This window comes from Sarcophilus harrisii, chromosome 4 (genome assembly GCF_902635505.1).
Source record: "Sarcophilus harrisii chromosome 4, mSarHar1.11, whole genome shotgun sequence".
Taxonomy (NCBI): domain Eukaryota; kingdom Metazoa; phylum Chordata; class Mammalia; order Dasyuromorphia; family Dasyuridae; genus Sarcophilus; species Sarcophilus harrisii.
In genome coordinates, this window is record NC_045429.1 from 463736904 (window position 1) to 463756988 (window position 20085).

A 20085-nucleotide genomic window follows, 5' to 3' on the forward strand; every position below is an offset into this window, starting at 1 on the left:
GAGAAAGGAGCGACAGAATGGGGATAATTATCTCACATAAAAGAAGCACTCCAAAAGGAGCTTTTACAAGGGAAGAGAAGATTAGAGAATGGTTGGCAAGGTTTGAACCTCACTGTCATTAAATTATGCTCAAAGAGGGAAAAACAGAAATATTCAACTTGTAGAAATCTAACTTACCTAAACTGAAAATAGAAGGGAAAAGAGAGAAGAGAAGGAGGGAGTAATAGAATGGAGAACAGATTAGGGGAGGCAGTGGTCAGAAACAAAAGAGACTTTTAAGGAAGAAGAAAGTAAAAAGAGAAAGAGAAACATAAACAGGAAAAAATAGGATGGAGAGAAATACACAATTAGTAATCACAACTGTAAATGTGAATGGGATGGACTCAATCATAAAATAGAAGCAGATAGCAATATGTACTAGAAACCAGAATCCAATAATACGTTATCTACAACAAACTTGAAACATCAAGGGACACAATGAGTAAAGATAACGGTCTAGAGTAAAATGTATTATGCTTCAGATAAAGTTAAAAGGAGGAAGAGAAGTAGCAGTCTATCTCAGACAACACAAAAGCAAAAATAGGCCTAATTTTAAAAGATAAGAAGGGAAATTACATCTTGCTTTAAAAAAAAAGTGAACCATAGACAATGAAGTAATATCAATAATAAAAATATATGAATTAAATGGCATAGTATCCAAATTCTTAAAGAAAAAGTTAAAGGAGTTATAGGAGGAAATGCAAAGCAAAACTGTATTAGTGGGGAGCTCCAATTTCCCATTCTCAGACCTAAATAAATATAATCATAGAATATACAAGAAAGAATTTAAGGGAATAAATGGAATTTTAGAAAAAAGTTAGATATAATAGATTTCCAGAGAAAATTGAATGGGAGAGTATTCCTTTTCTCAGCTATACCAAGTTGTTTTGATTGTTACTTCTGGGTAATACTGTTTGAAATCTGATGCTGCTAGGCTGTCTTCCTTTATATTTTTTCATTGATTCCCTGGATCTTTTGTTATGATGTTAACAAAATTCATCTGGAAAAACAAAAGGTCAAACAGTATTACCCAGAAGTAACCACCAAAATAACCTGGTAATATTTAAGAAATAGAGAGGTGAAGCAGTGGGATAGATTAAGTACATAATACACAGTAATAAGTGACCATCATAATTTAGCGTTTGATAAACTTTGGGACAAGAACTCATATTTGACAAAAACTGGAAAACTAAAAAGCAATTTGGTAGAAACTAAAGATAAACTAACATTTCTCATTGTATACCAAGACAAGTTCAAAATGGGTACATGATTTATAAGTAAAGTAAGGAAACGTGGAAATTTTTACCTATCAGATCTATAAATAAGGGAAGAATTCAGAGCCAAACAAGAGGTAAAGAGCAATATGGGAGGTACAACTGATAGTTTTGATTATATTAAATTTAAGAAGTTTTGCACAAACACAGCAATGCAGCCAAGATTAAAAAAGGAAAGCGGGAAACTAGGGAAATTTTTTATAGCAAGTTTCTCTGATAAAGGCTCAAATATATAGAGAACTGAGTCAAATTTATTTTTAAAAAATGAGTCATACTTCAGTTGATAAATGGTTAAAGAATATAAATAATTTCAGATAAAGAAATGAAAGTTATCTATAGTCATGCAAAAATTCTCATGATTAATTAGGAGAAATGCAGATTAAAACAACATTGAAGTGCCACCTCATATCTATCAGATTGGCTAATATAAAAGAAGGAAATGAACAAATGTTGGAGGAAATGTAGAAAAATTGAAACACTGACACACTCTTGATGAAATTATGAAATGATCCAATCATTCTGGTGAACATTTGGGGACTGTGCTCAAGGACCTATAATTATGAATATTCTTTGACACTACCTCATCTCTTTTCAAAGAAATCAAAGAAGAAGGAAAAGAACCTATATGTACCAAGATATTTGTAGAAGTTCTTTTTGTGGCACCAAAGAATTGGAGATTGAAATTCCCCATCGACTGGGCAACGACTGAACAAGTTATGATATACGATTATGATTGAATATTATTGTACTTTAAAAATGATGGACAGGATAGTTTCAGGAAGAAAAGCTGGAAGACTTACATGAACTGAAGTCAGGAGAACATTGCACACAATAACAGCAATATTTTAAGTATTATCATCTGTGAAAGACTTGACTATTCTCATCAAGACAATGATCCAAGACGATTCTGAAGGATGTGATCCAAAATGCTATCCACTTCCAAAAGGGGAACTTATAGGTCTCAATGCAGATTAATACATAATTTTTTTCACTTTTTGCTGCTTTTTTGGCAACATGACTACTATAAAAATATCTTTACATTATTTCACATATATAATTGATATCACATTTCTTGCCTTCTCAATGGATGGGAAGAAACAAGAGGAATGGAGAAAATTTAGAATTCAAAATTTAATAAAAGGAAGTTTAAAATAAGTAATTGTTTTTTTAAACACTCTTTAAAAAAAAAGAAGTGATCTAAATAAGATCACTCATGATATATATGACCATAAATAGAAGTAATTTCTTGGTCAACACTAGTCATGCAGTGGACATGCAGGATGACAGCTGTGCAGGCCCAGGTTTCATAGATCTCATAGGATTTGGAATTGAAAAGGATTACTGAAGTCATTTAGTTCAACCCCCTTTCTTTTACAAATAAGGATATACATAGTGGCTGCAAGAAATAAATGGCTTCCCAAAGTCATTATGATCAAGACATAATTTCAACTCAAGTCCTCTGATTCTAGACTTGATGATATTTTTGCTATCTCATGCATGGGTTCTTGGAACCCATGGATATTAAAGGACCTGGAGAACTCCAGTATATTAAGTAAATTCTCTTTGGAGAATTTTGGGAAAGGCATCAAGTTGAATCATGCAGGATGAAAAAGCAAGCAAGTATGAGGACCTGCATTGGTAGGAAGAGTACCCATATCAGCAGTGAGGTTCACTATGGATTCACTGAAATGTTACCATTCTAAGAATGTGATCATGGTATGAAAGTTTGTGTCCCCAGAATGGGATCAGAAGGACCTGGGGAGGCAGCCTCCTCAGACACTTATTGTGATGTGACCTCGAAAAAATTACTTCACTTCTCCACGCCTCGCTTCCCTCTTCCACAGAATGAGAACTCTAAGTTCTTCTCTAGCTCTACATCTGCCCTCCTGTGGTCTACATTAAGCTGGTTTGTAACCCCAGCATTACACTTGAGGATGAGGGGAACACAACTATAATCCATAGAGTTTAGATAGTACGCCCACCAGTGCCATATTACTCACACTAATTGACTTCAGTAGACAAATTATGCCATTTGGAACCAGGAATTTGTTCACTATTAAACTTGCTGAAAACTTGGTAGAATCACTTAGAGGGAGCAAATTATCTATACCATGTCTTAGTGGATCACAAGACTCAGCTTTACTTCAAGAAAATCCAGCCTTTATCAGATAGTCCTGGTCTGTGACCATTATTATTTTCATGAGTTTTTTTTCAGGTGATTCATGTGCTTGGAATAAGTAAATGCTAATGTATTATAACGACTTGATCTTAGCAAGAACTCTACAAACAAGCTACTATGCTGCAGTGGGGATGCATTGTGGATACAGCCGGATTCTCGGTTAGCCAGACACTTGGGAAAGATGGAGGGAACCAAGCATTTAGCTCACCAGCCCCAGAATCGAGCCTCATACTTTGGGCCAGGGGGACCAAAGAATGATGGAGTTGTATAAAGAGAAGAAAAAGTATCCTTTCTTGTCAGAAGATACTGACGGCTCTCATGAAGTTTTGCGGGCACCTTCAGTTGTACACAAAGAACAACTAAGACCAAGTGAACCATTAGGGCTCGAGAAGGCTTAGGGATCCATCCCAGGCCTTCTCTGGCCTGGAAATTCCCCTTTGCATCTCTTGATAGAGCTCTGACTCTGGCGAGGGCAGCCAGGATGATCACCCTAACCTCTCTAGCCAGAGCACCTTTTGTGCTGAGGCAAAGCTTCATACCTGCTGGAGGGCAGCCTTTCATTATGGAATCAGTCCGTCATGATCCAATCTTCCAGGCACAGCCTTGGCCAGCTTTCTGATGTGGCCACAGGTAATGTGGAGGGCTCTCCACTGCATTGAAAACACATAGTCTGGCCAGCTCTTTCATTCCCTGGTGCTCAAGGGTCAGAAAAAGATAGACCTGAATGGCCCCCTCTGAGCCATCAAGCCCAACCTTTGATTTACAAGTGAGGGAACTGAGGCTGAGAGGAGTAAATCGCTTTGCCCAAGCCCATACATCTGGCAAGTGTCCAAGCTGGGTTTTAATCCAAGTCTAACCCTTCATTCACCATACCATGCAATCTCTAGCTGAAGAATTGTGTATCAAAGACTGTTCAACTCAGTGCAAATCACTTGTCATTTATCCCCCAACGTGCTATTTTTCAAGTTGACTTTCCCCTTAATTAACTTGCCCACTGATATGACACGACAGCATTAGCTCCTGGGGGCACCCTCCCATCCTGTCATGAAATGAGGAGCCTTCTCTTGCTTCTGAGGAATGGCTGGTATCTTTTGGGGTGGAACAGCTCTAAGCTCTGGATTCTGGGGCCTGGAGCTGATAGCCATGGCAGCAGGGGAGCAGGAGGGGGAGGAGAGGAAGGAGTGGGAGCTCTTCTTTGCAGCTGTTTAGAACATGGCCGTGCAATTATTCAATTATTTGGCCAGCTTTGGGACAGCTGTCAGCCTCAATTATTTGGCCAACTTCAGGACAGCTGTCAGCTCTTCAATACCCCCCACATTTGCTCATAATCATAATTAGCCTGAGCCACGGGAGCCCCAATAAGTAGAGGAGGGGGTGACCACCACTCAGGGGCTCTAATCAACTATGATTCTCTAGCCTTCCAAGGTCTCACTTCCACAGATTGTTTCATGGAGAACAGACCTAGAATAAGGAACTTCAATGTTTGCAAATGTTTACCTCCTTTCTTCAAGTACAGCCACCACACCCCTCCCTACCTTGTGTTCCCCCTTCTTCAGGAGGCCTTTACCAGGCCCTAGCTGCTAGTGCCGCCCTCTTCCTGCATCTACTCGGAATCTTGTCGAGACTTGGAGCTGTGCTCTCTCCCTCAGAGTGCAAGCTCCCCGAGGGCAGAGGCTTCCTTTGCCTTTTCTTGGTTTCTCCGTGCTTGACACTGAGAATGCTTGCTGATCGATGGCTTTTGGCCAGTGTCTATTATTCTCCCATAACCAGGTGTGTTTGAGCCCTTTAACATGGAGGGGACTTGATGGCTGAGGCCCCAGAGCTGCTAATGTTTAGTCACAATATTTTCTGCCAACTCCAGTTTCTAAAGCTAGAATTTAGAGTTAGAAGGGACCCTAGAAATGTCCTAATCCAAGCTCCTCATTTGGAATATTGGGAAACTGAGGACCAGAGAGTTGAAGGCCACACACTTGATGGTAAGAAATAACAGATCTCCCAATACTCAGCCTAATGTGGTTCCTCCAGCACCACAGTGCCTTGTGCCCATTTCCTTCACTTATTAGCAGACCCTGATTACCCTGTGTCAGCTGCGAGATTGAGATCTCACAGAATGACAGCCGGAGAGGCTTCTGGCCCCATTCTGCCCACCCCTCATTGTACACAGAAAGGAACAGATGCTTCAGGACCCCATGGTGATGGAGCCCAGCTCCAAACTTGGGCCTCCTTTTCCACCATCCCCTTTAGCCTCCTCTGAGCTCCCGAGGCCTTGTTTCCTGGAGTAGCTGGAGTAGCTCATGTTTCCGGTGCCCTCCAGGGCTGACATTCTGTGGTGTCCCATCTTCTGGCCTTGCTCAGACTGCCAGTCCTGCCACACACCCTCTCCAATCGACTCCTGCATCGCCAAGTACAGATAATGCACCGGTAAAACTAGCACCAAGGACAGAGACCACTACTCTTCTCTGTGTGTGTCCAGACTACCCTTCCCTCCCTTCATTCATTTACCTCCCACCTAGACTTTTGTAATGGCCTCCTATGACCTTCCTGCCTTTAACCATTCCCTTCCCAACCCATCCTCCACCCAAATGACCCTGTTGTCCCCTGCTCAAGATGCTTCCGTGGCTCCGGCGAAGGTCCTGTGGGCAAATAGAAATGACTTACCTGCTGCTCCCCTTCCTACGCTCAGTGTTTAGGCAGCCTGGATAACTACCTGTCCCTGGTCTGGCGATAGTGTGCTGCATCCCCTCAGCAAAATGCAAGCTGCTTGGGGGCGGGGTGCCTGTATCTGGAAGCAAAGAAGGAAGCAAGGGAGCATTTGATAAGCCCCTACTATGTGCCAGGCACTGGACAGAGTGCTTTGTACAGATCATCTCATTTGATCTCACAACAAATGGGATCAGACGGGAGGGGGGACTATTCTAATGTCCATTTTATAACTGAAACTGGGGCAGACAAAAGTTAAAGGAGAAGGTTACACATCTAGGAAGTGTCTTAGAGTCTCAAAGACCTGAGTTCAAATCCAACCTAAGTCCAGCCTCTCTTCACTGCAGCCCTAGCAGACCACAACAAGTGTCTTATCCAAAGGGGTAGGGATGGACCTGCAATTTCCTTAGGGCAGGGAACTTCTGAATGAGAGAATCCCTGTACCCGTGCAGGCTGTCATCTCCTCTGCAACTTGCGCTCTTGCCTAGCACTGAGAAGCTGAGTACTTTGCCAGGGTCACACAGTGGGTATGTTGGGCCAGAGGGAAAACTTGAACTCGGGTCTCACACCCAGTAGAGATCTGGCACATTTGTATTGAAATGAAATGGCTTGAAGTTGATACCTATCGATCAATGAATACACAAGCAGTTAAAAGGGACGATGGCTCATGACCTGGGTGTCAGGAAAACCCTGAGTTCTACTGCAGCCTCTGACTCTTCACTGACCATGTGACCCTGGGCAAGGCACCCGAATGTTTCTCGGTTTCAGCTTCCTCTGTGAAATGAGAAGCTTGGGTTCGAAGGCTTCCGAGGCTCCTTCCGGCTCCCCACCTGGGATCCCATGAACCTATGTTCATTGTAAGGCAAGCTGGGTGCTGGCAAGACCATTCTTTCCATTTTAGAGGTGAAGAAATGGAAGCTTTGAAGAGGTCAGTGAGCCAAGGCGGCAACCGCGGGAGGGGAGCTTGGTCTCCCAACCCAGGCTCTCGCCGAGGCCACGGCCTGTCTGCCTTGACAGCAAGGACAGTCTGCTTGTGAAGACAGACTGCCCGGCTTGGGGAGCGGTACAAGAGCAGGCTCGGCCAGCCCACACGTCACATGCCGTGAAGCCCAGCCCCGTGGCAAAAAACCCGTCCCCGTGGCATGTGGCTGTGATGTGAGAATTGCCAAGGGCCTCCACTTAAGCCCCTGGAAAGCTGGGAGCTGGTTCCCGATCATGTTCCCCTGGCTAAGAGCCGAGCCATTACCTCGCTCCCTTTCCGTGGGAATGACTGTCACTTCAGCCCCTTCTTCTGAACAATTCCTTATGGAATTAATTTCCTTGAGGCATTTTCAGTCCTTAAGACAGAAAAACAAACTCGACTTCAAATCCAAGAAAGCCAGCCAAGCCAGCTGCTCCCGAGGGAGAGGGGGCTGGCGGGGAAGCTTCGTACGAAGGCAAGCGCCTTTGCAGAGATCTCCCAGAACGCCAACCAGTGCCCTCGTCCTTGTCGTCTCCGGGACTCATGGGGGCAGGAGGTCTGGCCAGGGGCAGCCCCGGTGCCATTGACTCCAGCTACGAGGGGCTGGAGCACTCTTGGAGCCCTGGGACACTCAGCTCCCTAGTTCCTGCCTCCTGGGAGTCCTGTTGGACACCCACACCTGAAGTCCCCGTTCCTGGCCTGAGTAGGAGCTTTTAAGTGCCTGACCGCTACAAACTTGAGCCAAGCCTCCAGAGCAGGACAAAGACACGTTCATAAAAGATGTGGAGATGGTAGCGCCCCAAAGCAGGGCTCCGAGGATCCCCAATATCCCACGAAGTGCCTGGCACACGGTATCGCCCAGCGAGGCTTTTTGATGGCTTGATTAGCAGCGAGCTGCTCCTCCTCCCCGGGGGCAAATGCTGGATGGTCCCCGGCACCTCCCAGGAACGTTGGCTGCAGTTTGTGAGAACAGACGCGCAGCTTTGCGAATGCAGCAGGATGCATCCCATGAAGCTGCAGGAGTCCACTAGGACCTTCGGATAACGCAGGTAAAAGGCACGAGGCAGGGGAGGACAAGTGGGCGACGTTGCCCAAGATGGATGTTTCTTAGAATTTCCCAAATGGCTTCCAAGGAACTGCTGTGGTTGCAAGTCTGAGGAAAAGGAGTGGGTCATAACACTGGGTCCGACTTGTCCTTGGGGGTAATGGGGGGCTGATCTTTGGAGATGAATAAGTAAAAAGGCAGAGTGAGTTTAATCCCTTTTGTAAATCAGGCCTAAATCCAAAGCTGAAGTAAAGGATAGAAAGCACCTTGGAAAGAGGCTGAGTTGGACCCTGGACGCCCTCCTCTCTCAGTAGTGGGAAATGGTCCCTGCTCCCAGCCCCAAGCTCTGGCCTCCACTTATTCCCAGCACTCCCAGGGCTGAGTCCAGCCTCCCCGGAGGCTCACAGAGCCAGGGACAAGACAAGGTGGCTTCCACATTTTGGGCTCGAGCAATGCTTACGGAGCGGGGTGGGGTGAAGGGCTGATGCCTTTGGCTGGAGAGCACCAGCATGGCTCCAAGGAAGCGGCAAAATCAGAGATCCCAGGCTGATCCTGCCTCTTTCTCCCTCCATTGGGTGAATCTTGATGGCCTCATCTCTACAATGGGACTGAATCTTCCAGCCTCCCTGCCTCTGCTCTGGGTCACAGCAAAGAAATTAAAGAAAACAAATGAGTCCCAAAGGCCGGGGCTGACCTGTAATTCATAATCTTCGGTCCACGGATGTCTCGGCCCCTTCCTTTTCCCAAACGTGGTCGCCCGCCCCTTTCAGACCCAGAAGGAGGCCGCTCCGGCTGGCATTCGACAGGGTCTCCCAGACACCATGATTTGGGTGCCAGGATCAGTAAGAAAAGCACAGTGGTACAAGTGAGGCACAAGTCCCTCCTCCCCGTCACAGTCCAGGTCATCTGCTGCCAGCTCATGATGACAGAAGTCAATCAACGAATGGTTCTTGATCACCAAGGACATGCAAAGCATTGTGGGGACACAGAGGAGAAATGTAAACCCATGTGTATGTAGACATATACATATACACACGTGTACAGACGCATCCGTATATTGGAATAAAAGGGCAATACGATGGCGTGTGGACAGAGAGCTGGTCTTGAGGCCACAAGGGACTATTCTAGCCCTGCCTGAGCCCCTTCTGACAGGCCTGGGTGATCCGGGGCGCATCACTAATTCCCCAAGCTCCACACAACTCTCTAAGACTACATAGAGAGGTCCCAACCAGCACTGGAGGATGGGAGTTCCTTACCCCGGAGTTCCTTGTACCAATGAGATCCCCCATCCACTCCCCAGCCCTGGGGCTGCCCACTGATGAGAGGCAGACAGTCATTCCCCGGCTTGGCTGCCTGGAAGTGCTGTAAGAAATGCTACCAGACACGATAATTGTGGAAATCTGGGCGCATATATTGGATCTACATATATTTTAGCATGTTTAACAATATTGGGCTACTTGCCATCTAGGGGAGGGCGTGGGGGAATGGGGGAAAATAGGATTTTGCAAGGGCTAATGTTGAAGAATTGTCCATGCACATCTTTTGAAAAATAAAAAGCTTTAATAACAATAATAATAATAAAAGAAACACCATCAGAGCCTCCTTTCTCTGGGGCCTTCCTCTCGTGGGGTCCTTTATCGTCATCACAAGCTCGTGGAGCGTGAGCAGCGGTCAAAGACGCTGAGAAGATGCAGGAGACAGTGGGAGCCCTGTCCAAGCGTGGGAAGGACTGTCGTGAGCAAGAGCGCAGATCCACTCAGCCCGTGCTCTGGGGAGCTGTCCCAAAGAGGCGGGTTTGGGCCCGATGGAGGAAAGCTTGTTATTGTGGCTGTCCAGTGAAGACGCTCTCTCCTTCCCGGGAGCCCTCCTGGCAGAGGCCGGGGGATCAGAAGGGGGGATCGTGCCATCGGCCCAGTTCGACCCCGACACCTCGGAGGTCCCTTTTCTGGGGTTCCAGAATCCCAGAGCCCCCGGGGATGCAGGAGATCCCAACCCCAAACACTGCCCCCGTTCACACCCTGGATCAATGACGGGGGGCTTCTTACACACGGCCGGGGCCTCTTTGGAAGCTGTGCCAGCTGCCCCCCAGACCCTCACGGGCCCAGAGCGAGCATGAGAGCGCTGACTCGTGGACTTGCTTCGGCCGAAGGTCTCGGAGGTCCCAGAGCCCCAACAAGAGAAGCCTCCTTGAGAAAAGCCGCCTCCGCCAGCCAACAGGCAGATGACCGAGAAGTCGGGGCAGAAAGAGCTGCTGCTCCTGGCCAAGGCTTGGCGGCGCCAGCCGGCCCATATTCATAACAAATGGGGCCCGTAAAAAACTGTAATCAGTTAATGGACTACAGGACATGGCTTGACATTAAATCAATGGGCAGGGGCCCGAGGAGTCAATGGAGTGTCTCTGCATGAAATATAAATTCAGCGAGGGGGAGCCACGATCGATGGGAGCAGAAGCAGATCAGCGGCCCCAGGCTTTCTTCTCGGCTGTCTGATTTACAAGGCCTGGGCGGGGGTGGGGGGACCTCGCCCCACAGCCTCGCAGCCATGTCTGGGTGGGACCGGACAGTGTGCAGACCACGGGGGAGACTCAGAGAAATCGGGCCCCGGAAAACAGGGATGAGCTGGTGTATTCGCCGCTAGCCCCCACAGCCCCGGAACTTGGGACCTCAGTCTTTGTCCAGCTGCACTTTTCCCTCTAACAGTGTCCACTCAAAGCAGAGGAGGAGGCTCGCTGCTGTCGGACGCTCCCAGCCCCCAGAGGGGCCCCTCCATCCCTGGGCCGGCCTCTGCAGGCCTTAGCCACGGTGATGAGGATGGCATCACCTAGTGTTCAAACGGCTCATTACAGCTCCCCTGAACGCACTCAGTCCAGTCAGACCCTCCCGGCCTCTGGCCTGGACCATGGAGAGAGCTTCCTGCTCCCTCTGCCTCCCGCCCACCTCTCCCCTCTCCAGCCCATCCCCCACTCAGCTTTTTTTTCCCTTTCAGGTTCAGCTAGAAGTTACTTGGTTCATGAAGCCCCCCAGTGGCTCAAGCTTCCCCCCTCCTCAAATTCCCTTGGACTCCTTGGACCCCAGCTCTTTGAGGGCAGGGCTGTGTTCTGTCTTTTTATTTTCAAAATATACATATGGATAATTTTTGACATTCATCCCTACAAAACCCTTTGTTCTAATTTCCCCCCACCCCCCTTGGCAAGTAATCCAATACAAGTTAAACATGGGCAGTTCCTCCATACATATTTCCTGCTGCACAAGAAAAAGCAGATCAAAAAGGGAAAAATGAGAAAAAACAAAATGCAAACAAACAACAGAGTGCGAATGCTGTGGTGTGAGCCACACTCAGTTCCCAGTTCTCTCTCTGCGAGTGGATGGCTCTCTTCATCACTAGGTCACTGCAACTGGGCTCAGTCTTCTCCTTGTTGAAGAGAGCCCCGTCCCTCAGAACTGATCATCATATAGTCTTGTTGTTGCTGTGTGTGATGATCTCCTGGTCCTGCTCATTTCCCTCAGCATCAGTTCCTGTCGGTCTCTTCAGCCTTTCAGGAATCCTCCTGCCGGTCATTTCTTACTGAACAATAATATTCCATAACATTCATATACCACAATCTATTCAGCCATTCTCCATGATGGACAGCCACTCAGGTTCCAGTTTCTGGCCACTACAAAGAGACCTGCCACAAATGTTTTTGCACATGTGGGTCCCTCTCTTTCCTTTAAGATCTCTTTGAGATATAAGCCCAGTAGATCAAAGGGGATGCACAGTTTGATCATTTTGGGGGCATAGTTCCAAATTGCTCTCCAGAATGGCTGGATGTGTTCACAACTCCACCCACAATGCATCAGTGTCCCAGTTTTCCCGCATCCCCTCCAACATTCACCATTATCTTTTCCCATCATCTTAGCCAGTCTGACAGATGTGTAGTGGTACCTCAGAGTTGTCTTACTTTGCATTTCTCTGATCAATAGTGACTTGGAGCTTCTTTTCATAGGGTTAGAAATAGTTTCAATTTCTTTATCTGAAAATTGTTCATATCCTTTGACCATTTATCAATTGGAGAATGGCTTGAATTCTTATAAATGAGAGTCAGTTCACTCCTGGTGGTCTCTTCCTGCTCTGCAGGTGTCTTGTGAGGACCTCGCTAAGTTCCTTTCTACTCCCCCATTGCTGTGAAAGATCCTTGAGGCCGGTTTTGCGGGGTTTCCTCTCTCTGTATCCCCACCTAGCACCCAGCAGACAGGGCTTAATTAATGCTTGTTGGCTGATTGAAAATGAATGAGGTGATTGAGGGGGTTGCTGACAATGATTGTCAGGGTGGAATGGGGAAGGGCAGTTTTCTTTCCGGTTTCACGAGCATTTATTAAACAGCGGCCCGTGCAAAGCCCTTTACCCGGAGCTGGAAAACAACCAGATGGAACAGAACCTGGTGCCCGAATTCAGGGAGCTTGCAGCCCAGGATGACTGTTGGGAACCAATTCCAGCCTGAAGGACAAGGCGGCTGGAATGAGGGGACGGCCCTCAGGGTCCCAGAGCCAATGAACTCCCTTTGCCTTTTCTCAACTGGAAGAGGGAGGGAGTGAAGCAAGTGGATGGGAGGGCCTTGTCTCCTGGGGCTGGGGTGGGAGGCGCCGATAACTGCTGTCACTCAGGGCCTCTGTGGGCAGATTTATCCCGGCCAGTTATCTCTGACAGCCCATGTATAATGAGGGCTTCTGTAGGAAATAAATTAGGAGAGAAAGCAGCATGGTGTGAGGGAAGGAACCGTCATTTGGAATCCGAGGGCTGAGCTCCAGGCCCGGGAAAGGCCTCAGGGAGACCCAGCTCTGGGGAGGGGACGGGAACAGAGGCAGAAAAACGAGGGTCTGCACTGTCCCCAAAAGTATCCAACACAGAAGCCCCCCTTTGGCCACCTCTCTTATGCTCCAGGGAAGGGTAATTTGTGAAAGGAGGTTCCCAGGCACCTGGATCACCTGTCCAGGCTGCCCCAAACCTTCCCAAGACTGCCTCCCTCCCCTCTTTTTTGTTCCTCCCTCTGGAGGCAGTAATCGCCCCTCACAGTAGGAACTCATGGAGGGGGGGCATATGTTTGCACACCCGGACAGAAGCTGGGGGGGGGGAGCCCTGACCGCTTGCTCAGGGGAGGGGATCGTGGAGCCCCAGGGAGGGGAAGCTCAGACCCAGCCTTGAGCCAGAGGAGTTTTGTGGATGGGTGGGCTTGGGTGCAAACACTCCTGAGTTCTGGAGTTGGAGCTTCCGACTTGGTAGCAAGAGAAGCTTTCGGGATGGCACAGTGCTCCCTGGGGGAAAAAGATTATCCACCTGGTTCCAATGTAGCATTCTCCCAGGAGAGTAAAGAAGGCGTTGGAGTCCAGGTCCGATGCAGGGCCTGGCCTTGTTCAGCCATCTCCCAGCGTGCTCCCCTTCTGCAGGAGCACGGCAGCTCTACAGCACAGCGGGACGTCTTGGGAAGACCCTGAGGGTCCCTGCGAGAAGGGGGCAGGAAGGCTTCAGGACAGGGGCTGCCCCACTAGCACTGCTTCATGGCTCCCTTCAGCCCTCAGGTTCTCACACGTTTGCTGAGAAATGAAATCAAAGCCGTCTCACCCCCAGTACCTCCACCGGACTCTGGACTTCTGTCCAGGACTTGGGGATCCTAGCACCTCCATGTGGGCTTTCCCCAAGAAGGCGGCCCCTTCACTCCAGCGACTTCCTCCTTAATGTTAGCAACAGGGATGAGGACAAAGGGAGAAGGAGAGGGGGGAGAGAGAGAGAGGCAGAGAGAGAGTATCAGATCTGCCATACAATAGCAATCCTTAAAGGTGAAAACCAAGAAGGCTTTCTCTTTTTGAAAAGTGACCTTAGATTCATGACAAACAGCCTCCCCACAAGCCCTCCACAGCCTGTGTTTCCTTTAGTTCCTGGTCCTTCTTCCACGCCCATCAGCCCTGACCATCACATCTTTAGCAAGGAAGGTGGACATGGAGACCATGGATCTCCAGCCTCAGTGTCCTCATCTGTAAAGAGGTGGGGGAAGGCAGCCCTTCCTGCAAGGGATGACTTCTCTAGGCCCTCACAAGCCTCTGGGGGAGGTATAAATGTCAGCCGGCATTAAGGCTCACTTGGCATTAGTTGGGGCTGAGATGATTCAGAGAGGGAACAGGGAGAGGCCTCCAGGCGGCTGCCCCAGAGACAGCCGCAGGGGCATTGCCTGCTGCTGCCTTCCCCTGTGCCCTCCAGAGTGAGGAGGAAGCTCACGCCAGCCTGGGACCCACTGGTGGTATCATCTGCTGGCTGGGTGCAGCCAGAGCCTGCCTGTGGGACTGTGAGGAGGGGGAAGAGCAGGGGAGGAGACCCCAACCTGGTCTGCTGCAGGGAGCCCCCAAGCCCCAAAAGGAATGGGATGGAGAAGAGCACGGCACAAACCTGAATTCAAATCCTGCCTCCTCCTACTCTCTTCTCGATGGGGCACAGTTCTTCCTCTGTAAATAAGATGCCTGGCTCTGTCCCCTCTGAAATGGTGACTTGGGGCAGTGGAGCACCCACCGTCCTCTCCTGGAAGCCTGGAGTCCTTCCGTTGGTGGCTCCCTGTCCCCAGGCCCTGCCCCAGGGAGCTCCTGGATAAACGAGGGTGGGGGTTAGATTTCGCACTCTCCGCTCAGCACCCACCGTACCCGTTTTTACGATTAAGATAAAACTTCCCAGTCAGGGCTTCCATGTTTTGGAGCTCAGATTAATTTCACGGTAAGGCCTGAAAGCCCCCACCGGCGGTCCCACAGCTCTGTGTTCCAAAGCAGTGACAGCGTCAAACGGGAGCAGCCCTTCCCCTAATCAGAGAAATGAGGGACGAGCTGGGGCAAGAACTGGGAGGTTCCACCCGCCCCTCGTTCTGCAGGAGACCAGCTCCCCCCGCCCATTAGGTGCCAACTCATTAACACACTGGATTTTCACTGGGAGAAAGTGAGGGCAGATGCAACGTCTTCTCAGAAAAAGGATATTTTAAGATACATTTGTCCTATTAGTTAAGCCAAGGTCTCGGTTTGTGAATGTGAGAGAGCACTGGCTCTCAGGCCGGCCCGGGGCCTCCTCAAGGTGAAAGGCTTCGCCCAGCGCCCAATTCTCCAGGGGATCCTTGAAGTCCTGACGGGAACTGGGCCAGGAGCAGTGGCCAGGCGGAAGGGACAGTCAGTAGGCAAGAGGCCGGAGCCCAGCTCCAGAGCTGGGCCAACAGACTGGCCACGGACTCCAGGACTCCTGGGAGCAGGGAGGGACCAGAGAACATGACCCCATCCCGGCTGAAGGAGCCTCTAAAGTGTGAGGGGTGGAGGCTACCAGGCAGAGACTTTGTGGCACACTCACACACTCTCTCACACTCACACACACTCACACTCACACATTCACACACACTCACACTCACACATTCACACAATCATACACACTCACTCATATACACACTCACACTCACAGACACACACACACTCACACTCACACATTCACACACACTCACACTCACACATTCACACAATCATACACACTCACTCATATACACACTCACACAGACACACACACACTCACACTCACACATTCACACACACACAGACACACACAGTCACTCACATACACACTCACACACACACACACTTACACACCCATACACAGGGGTGTGGGGTGGTATTCTGAGGCCCGCGGGCTCCCCCTGAAACTGCCCTTCTGCTGTGCGCCTGGGCTGGGGGCCCCATGACCCCAAGTGCCAGGTCTAGCGGGCCCTGGAGACAATGCCCTTATCTCACGAGCGGACGACTCTCATGGATGGGGACCCCTTGCTGGTGGGGCGCAGTGGCTAGAAGTTTGGTCTGAAAGATTGAAAAACTGGGGTTCAGATCTTAGCAACTTCTATGACTCAGGGCTTCCCGCTTCCAGTCTCTGAACTTAGGTTTGCCTGTCTGAAAAGTGGAGACAACAGTGTTCAACCTCTGTATCTTAACGTTGGAAAGCTTTCTGGACGCCCAAAATTGCTGATTTGGAGTTCAAAGGAGAGAAACTGCTGCCCCCCAAACAGGACTGGAGAAGCCAGGCCCCAGAGTCCAGCTCACCTTTGATCTTGCCCCCAACTGCAGAACCTGGAGGGGGCCCCCGTGGCCCATGCGGCTCGGGAGGGGCAGGGGCCCCCATGGTCCACGTGGCTCCGGAGTGGCAGGGGCACCTGTGCCCTCCCAGCTCTGCCAGCCTCTCCCTGTCCGGACTTCACAAGCTCTGGCCAATCTGCCTCCTCCCTGAAGGTCGAGCCCTTTGCTTCCTTGTGCATCTGCCCCCAGAGGCTCCGGGGGCTCAGTTCTCCTTCATGGATCTCATTGCGGAGTGCTGGGGTGCTTCCTGAGTCCTTCCCACAGACCTTTGGTTATTGTTTTTCCCCTTTCTGGGCAAGGCTGATGATCTCTAAGTTACAGTGAACCAGGAAACAAAATCAATAATCAACCCAAGAAGCTCAATGAGATTCAGTCATTGGGAAGGGCTGGACAGGGCAAGCTTGGGACCCTCCCCTCCTCCCTGCAGGCCTGGGGGCCCTCCCTGAGGGCACGTGCCCCATGAGGAGAGAGGGGCTCACGGCCTGCAGCGGCCAGGCAAGGAAGGCTTGTGGAGACGCCATCGAAACACCGGGATTTTTCCTCATTAAACAAGCCTTGCACCTGCAGGGGCCTGTGCAGAGGCTCAATTAAGCCCCATCACCCATCTGCACGCAGCAGTGCCCTCCCAGCCTCCCAATTATCCCGAGAACCTGAATTACCCAGGGAGGGATTGTGGGATGGTGCATGGGCTGCAGGGGGAGGGACCGGGCCGATTGAGAGCTCTGCTTTTTATCCTGTAATTTAGAAAATGAATTGACATCCCTGGGACAGGTTTGCAACCTGGAAGCCCCGGTCACAGCACACTGAGGACGGACCTATTATTTGGTGTCCCGTGGGGCCCACGTACCTGAGGTTCGATCTGTGGCTCCGTGTCCCATGGGGCCCATGTACCTGAGGACTCACCTGAGGCTCCGTGTCCCATGGGCCCGTGTACCTGAGGACAGACCTGTGGCTCGGTGTCCCCTGGGGCCCGTGTACCTGAGGACGCACCTGCGGCTCCGTGTCCCCTGGGGCCCGTGTACCTGAGGACGCACCTGTGGCTCCGTGTCCCATGGGCCCGTGTACCTGAGGACAGACCTGCGGCTCCGTGTCCCCTGGGGCCCGTGTACCTGAGGACGCACCTGTGGCTCCGTGTCCCCTGGGGCCCGTGTACCTGAGGACGCACCTGCGGCTCCGTGTCCCATGGGCCCGTGTACCTGAGGACGCACCTGCGGCTCCGTGTCCCATGGGCCCATGTACCTGAGGATGCACCTGCAGCTCAGTGTCCTGAGCCAGGGAGACAGAGGGCCGGAGAACATTGTCTGCTTGCATGATCTGAAGCAGGTGGGCCCGTGCCAGACTCAGAACCTCAAATGTACCAGCCCAGGTCCAGGGAGGAGGCGCCCAAATTCAGCAAACACGGTCCTGTTTGTGCCTCCTCTGGGCACCCAGAATGTGCTGGGCACTGGGAACGGTGGAGACAAAGATCGGCTGCCCTCCAGGAGCGTGGCTCTGCTGGGGCCGGAGCCTTTGTGGAGAGGGAGACATGAGGCCGATGAGGAGAGGGACCGTGGGGAGGCGCCGACACGGGCTGGGATGGGGGGTGCAGGGAGGAGAAGAATGCCAGGGAGAGCGTGGAGACCTTCGCCATGGCAGGAACATCCCAGGAGGGAGAAGGTGGCCCTGTATATAGGCCCAGGCTCCACCTTCCAGCCCCACGGCCACCTGGGAGGGATGCGCTGTTAAGATGCCCGTTTCACAGATGAGGAAACAGAGGGAAAAGAAGGGAAGGGGCCCACCAGGCTCCCCCAGCAGGGAAATCTGTGCTTCCTAACTCCAGGCAGGAGCTCTGCACTGCCACTGACCATTCATCCAGGCCCTCAGGGAGCCCCTGGGCTCTGGTCAGGGTGTGCTTTAGGAGATCCCTCTGGCAGCAAGTAGAGGACTCAGTGGAAGTCTGGGCCCTGAGGAAGGTGAGGGGAGGGGTCTCATTTAGGCAGAATTGCCCCAAATGGGCAGTCGTGTAACACTGGACAAGTCAACCTTCTGTGCCTCAGTTTCCCAATCCATGAAATTAGAAAGTTGAACTTGGAGGCCTCTGAAAGAGGGGGTAGCCTGGGAGGGCTTCCTGAGAAGAAGCAGCTGGGGTGGGGGGGAAGGAGCCTCAAATGCTGGCAGAGGCAGGATTGGTGCCAGGTGTCCTGACCCCAAGACTGTCCGCTGCCTCTCAAACATAAACAGAAATTGACACTTAACTAGGAGAGGGCAATGGGGACTCTGATCCCAGGAGAAGTCTTAGAGGGGACTGACATCTCTCCTCTCTGGTAGCACAGACTCATCAGAGTTTAGCCCCATTCAGAATAATTTCCACCATCTCAGATTCCCCCCAACACCAAAGGAGTGATTTCATTTTGTCTAGTATCACCAAATCCTAGGCCAGTGCCTTGCATATAGTAGGTGCTTAATAAATGCAGATGAGTTCCTTAATTGAAGCCCCAGGACCTCTACAGAAGGCCGACTTTGCTCTGCTTGTCCCAGACGTGGTTCCTAGCAGGGCAGGAGGAGACGGTGTTGGCAGAGCGGGTTCCAGGGACATGGGGCAAAAGAGTATCCCCCTTCTGTCCAGAGCACAGAAGATCCCTCTACTTTCCATCCTGCTTTCTCTTCCAAGGACGAGCTTCAGACAGGAAAAGCCAGCACAGTGTCAGCTAAGGGAGGGCCAAAACCCAAGGCCAGGGAGGAACCCGGAAGCACATGCCCAACTGGCCCTGGTGCCCCGAGCCCAGAGCCCAAGGATTCACCTCCCCTAATTCCAAAGAAGCCATGGGTGTGTTTGCTGCAGTGGTGAATAGTAATGGACCCCGAATGGTAGTCACCCCAAAAAGTGGACCCTTGAATGGTAGTCACCCCTGAATGGTGGTCACCCTAGATAATGCCCCCTTGTTGTTCAGCCCCAGGAACTCCTTCACATCGCCCCTTTGAGAAGGGTACGAGCTTCTGCAGCGTCTGGCAGCCTGCTGACCTTGTGGAACCTTAGTTTCTCTTTCTAGATGCTTCTTGTCACCCTTATTAATTCAGTCTGTCATTTTACCAGGAGCCCAAGACAAGCTCCCTGACCTGCACCTGCTGTTTTCTTCCTGTTCTGAAAATCAGAACATCCATCCCTCCTTGGCCCAGCAGCACTTGCTCCATCTATTGCAGTCTCTCGGGGTCACTGCTATTTAGAGTGACCACCATTCAGAGGTGGTCTGGGGACCGGACAACAAGGGGACGATGTGAAGGAGTTCCTGAGGCCAGACAATAAGGGATGATATGAGCTGGACAAGGGGACGATGTGAAGGAGTTCCTGGGGCCGGACAACAAGGTGGGCTCCACAGGGTTTGGACATAGCTGGGCACATGTCAGATCATTCCAGCTCGGCTTCCTCATGGCAGGAGGTCTCCGGCCCAGCGCCCCAGAGACGTGTGTTTGGCCTAATAATGTTTACTATTTCTGTCGACAATGTGGATAAAGACAGACATAAAAATAATGAAGATGCGCCCATGATCGGAATGGACACGTGGCGCTTCGGTTTCTCCCAGAAGCCCCCAGTTGCTACCCTTCTCCGGCTCCCCAGATCACCCTGCTTCCCTCGGGTCCCGAGCCAGGACAGCCAGCTCTGGCACATGGCTCCCCTGAGAGAAGGTAAGCTCTGGAGTCCCAAGGGCAGGGGCCAGTTTCTCTGGAGCCCTGTACTCCAGCACTCAGTGGGGGCACTGAGCGGGGCTTAAATTACACAAGCACTTTCCAGC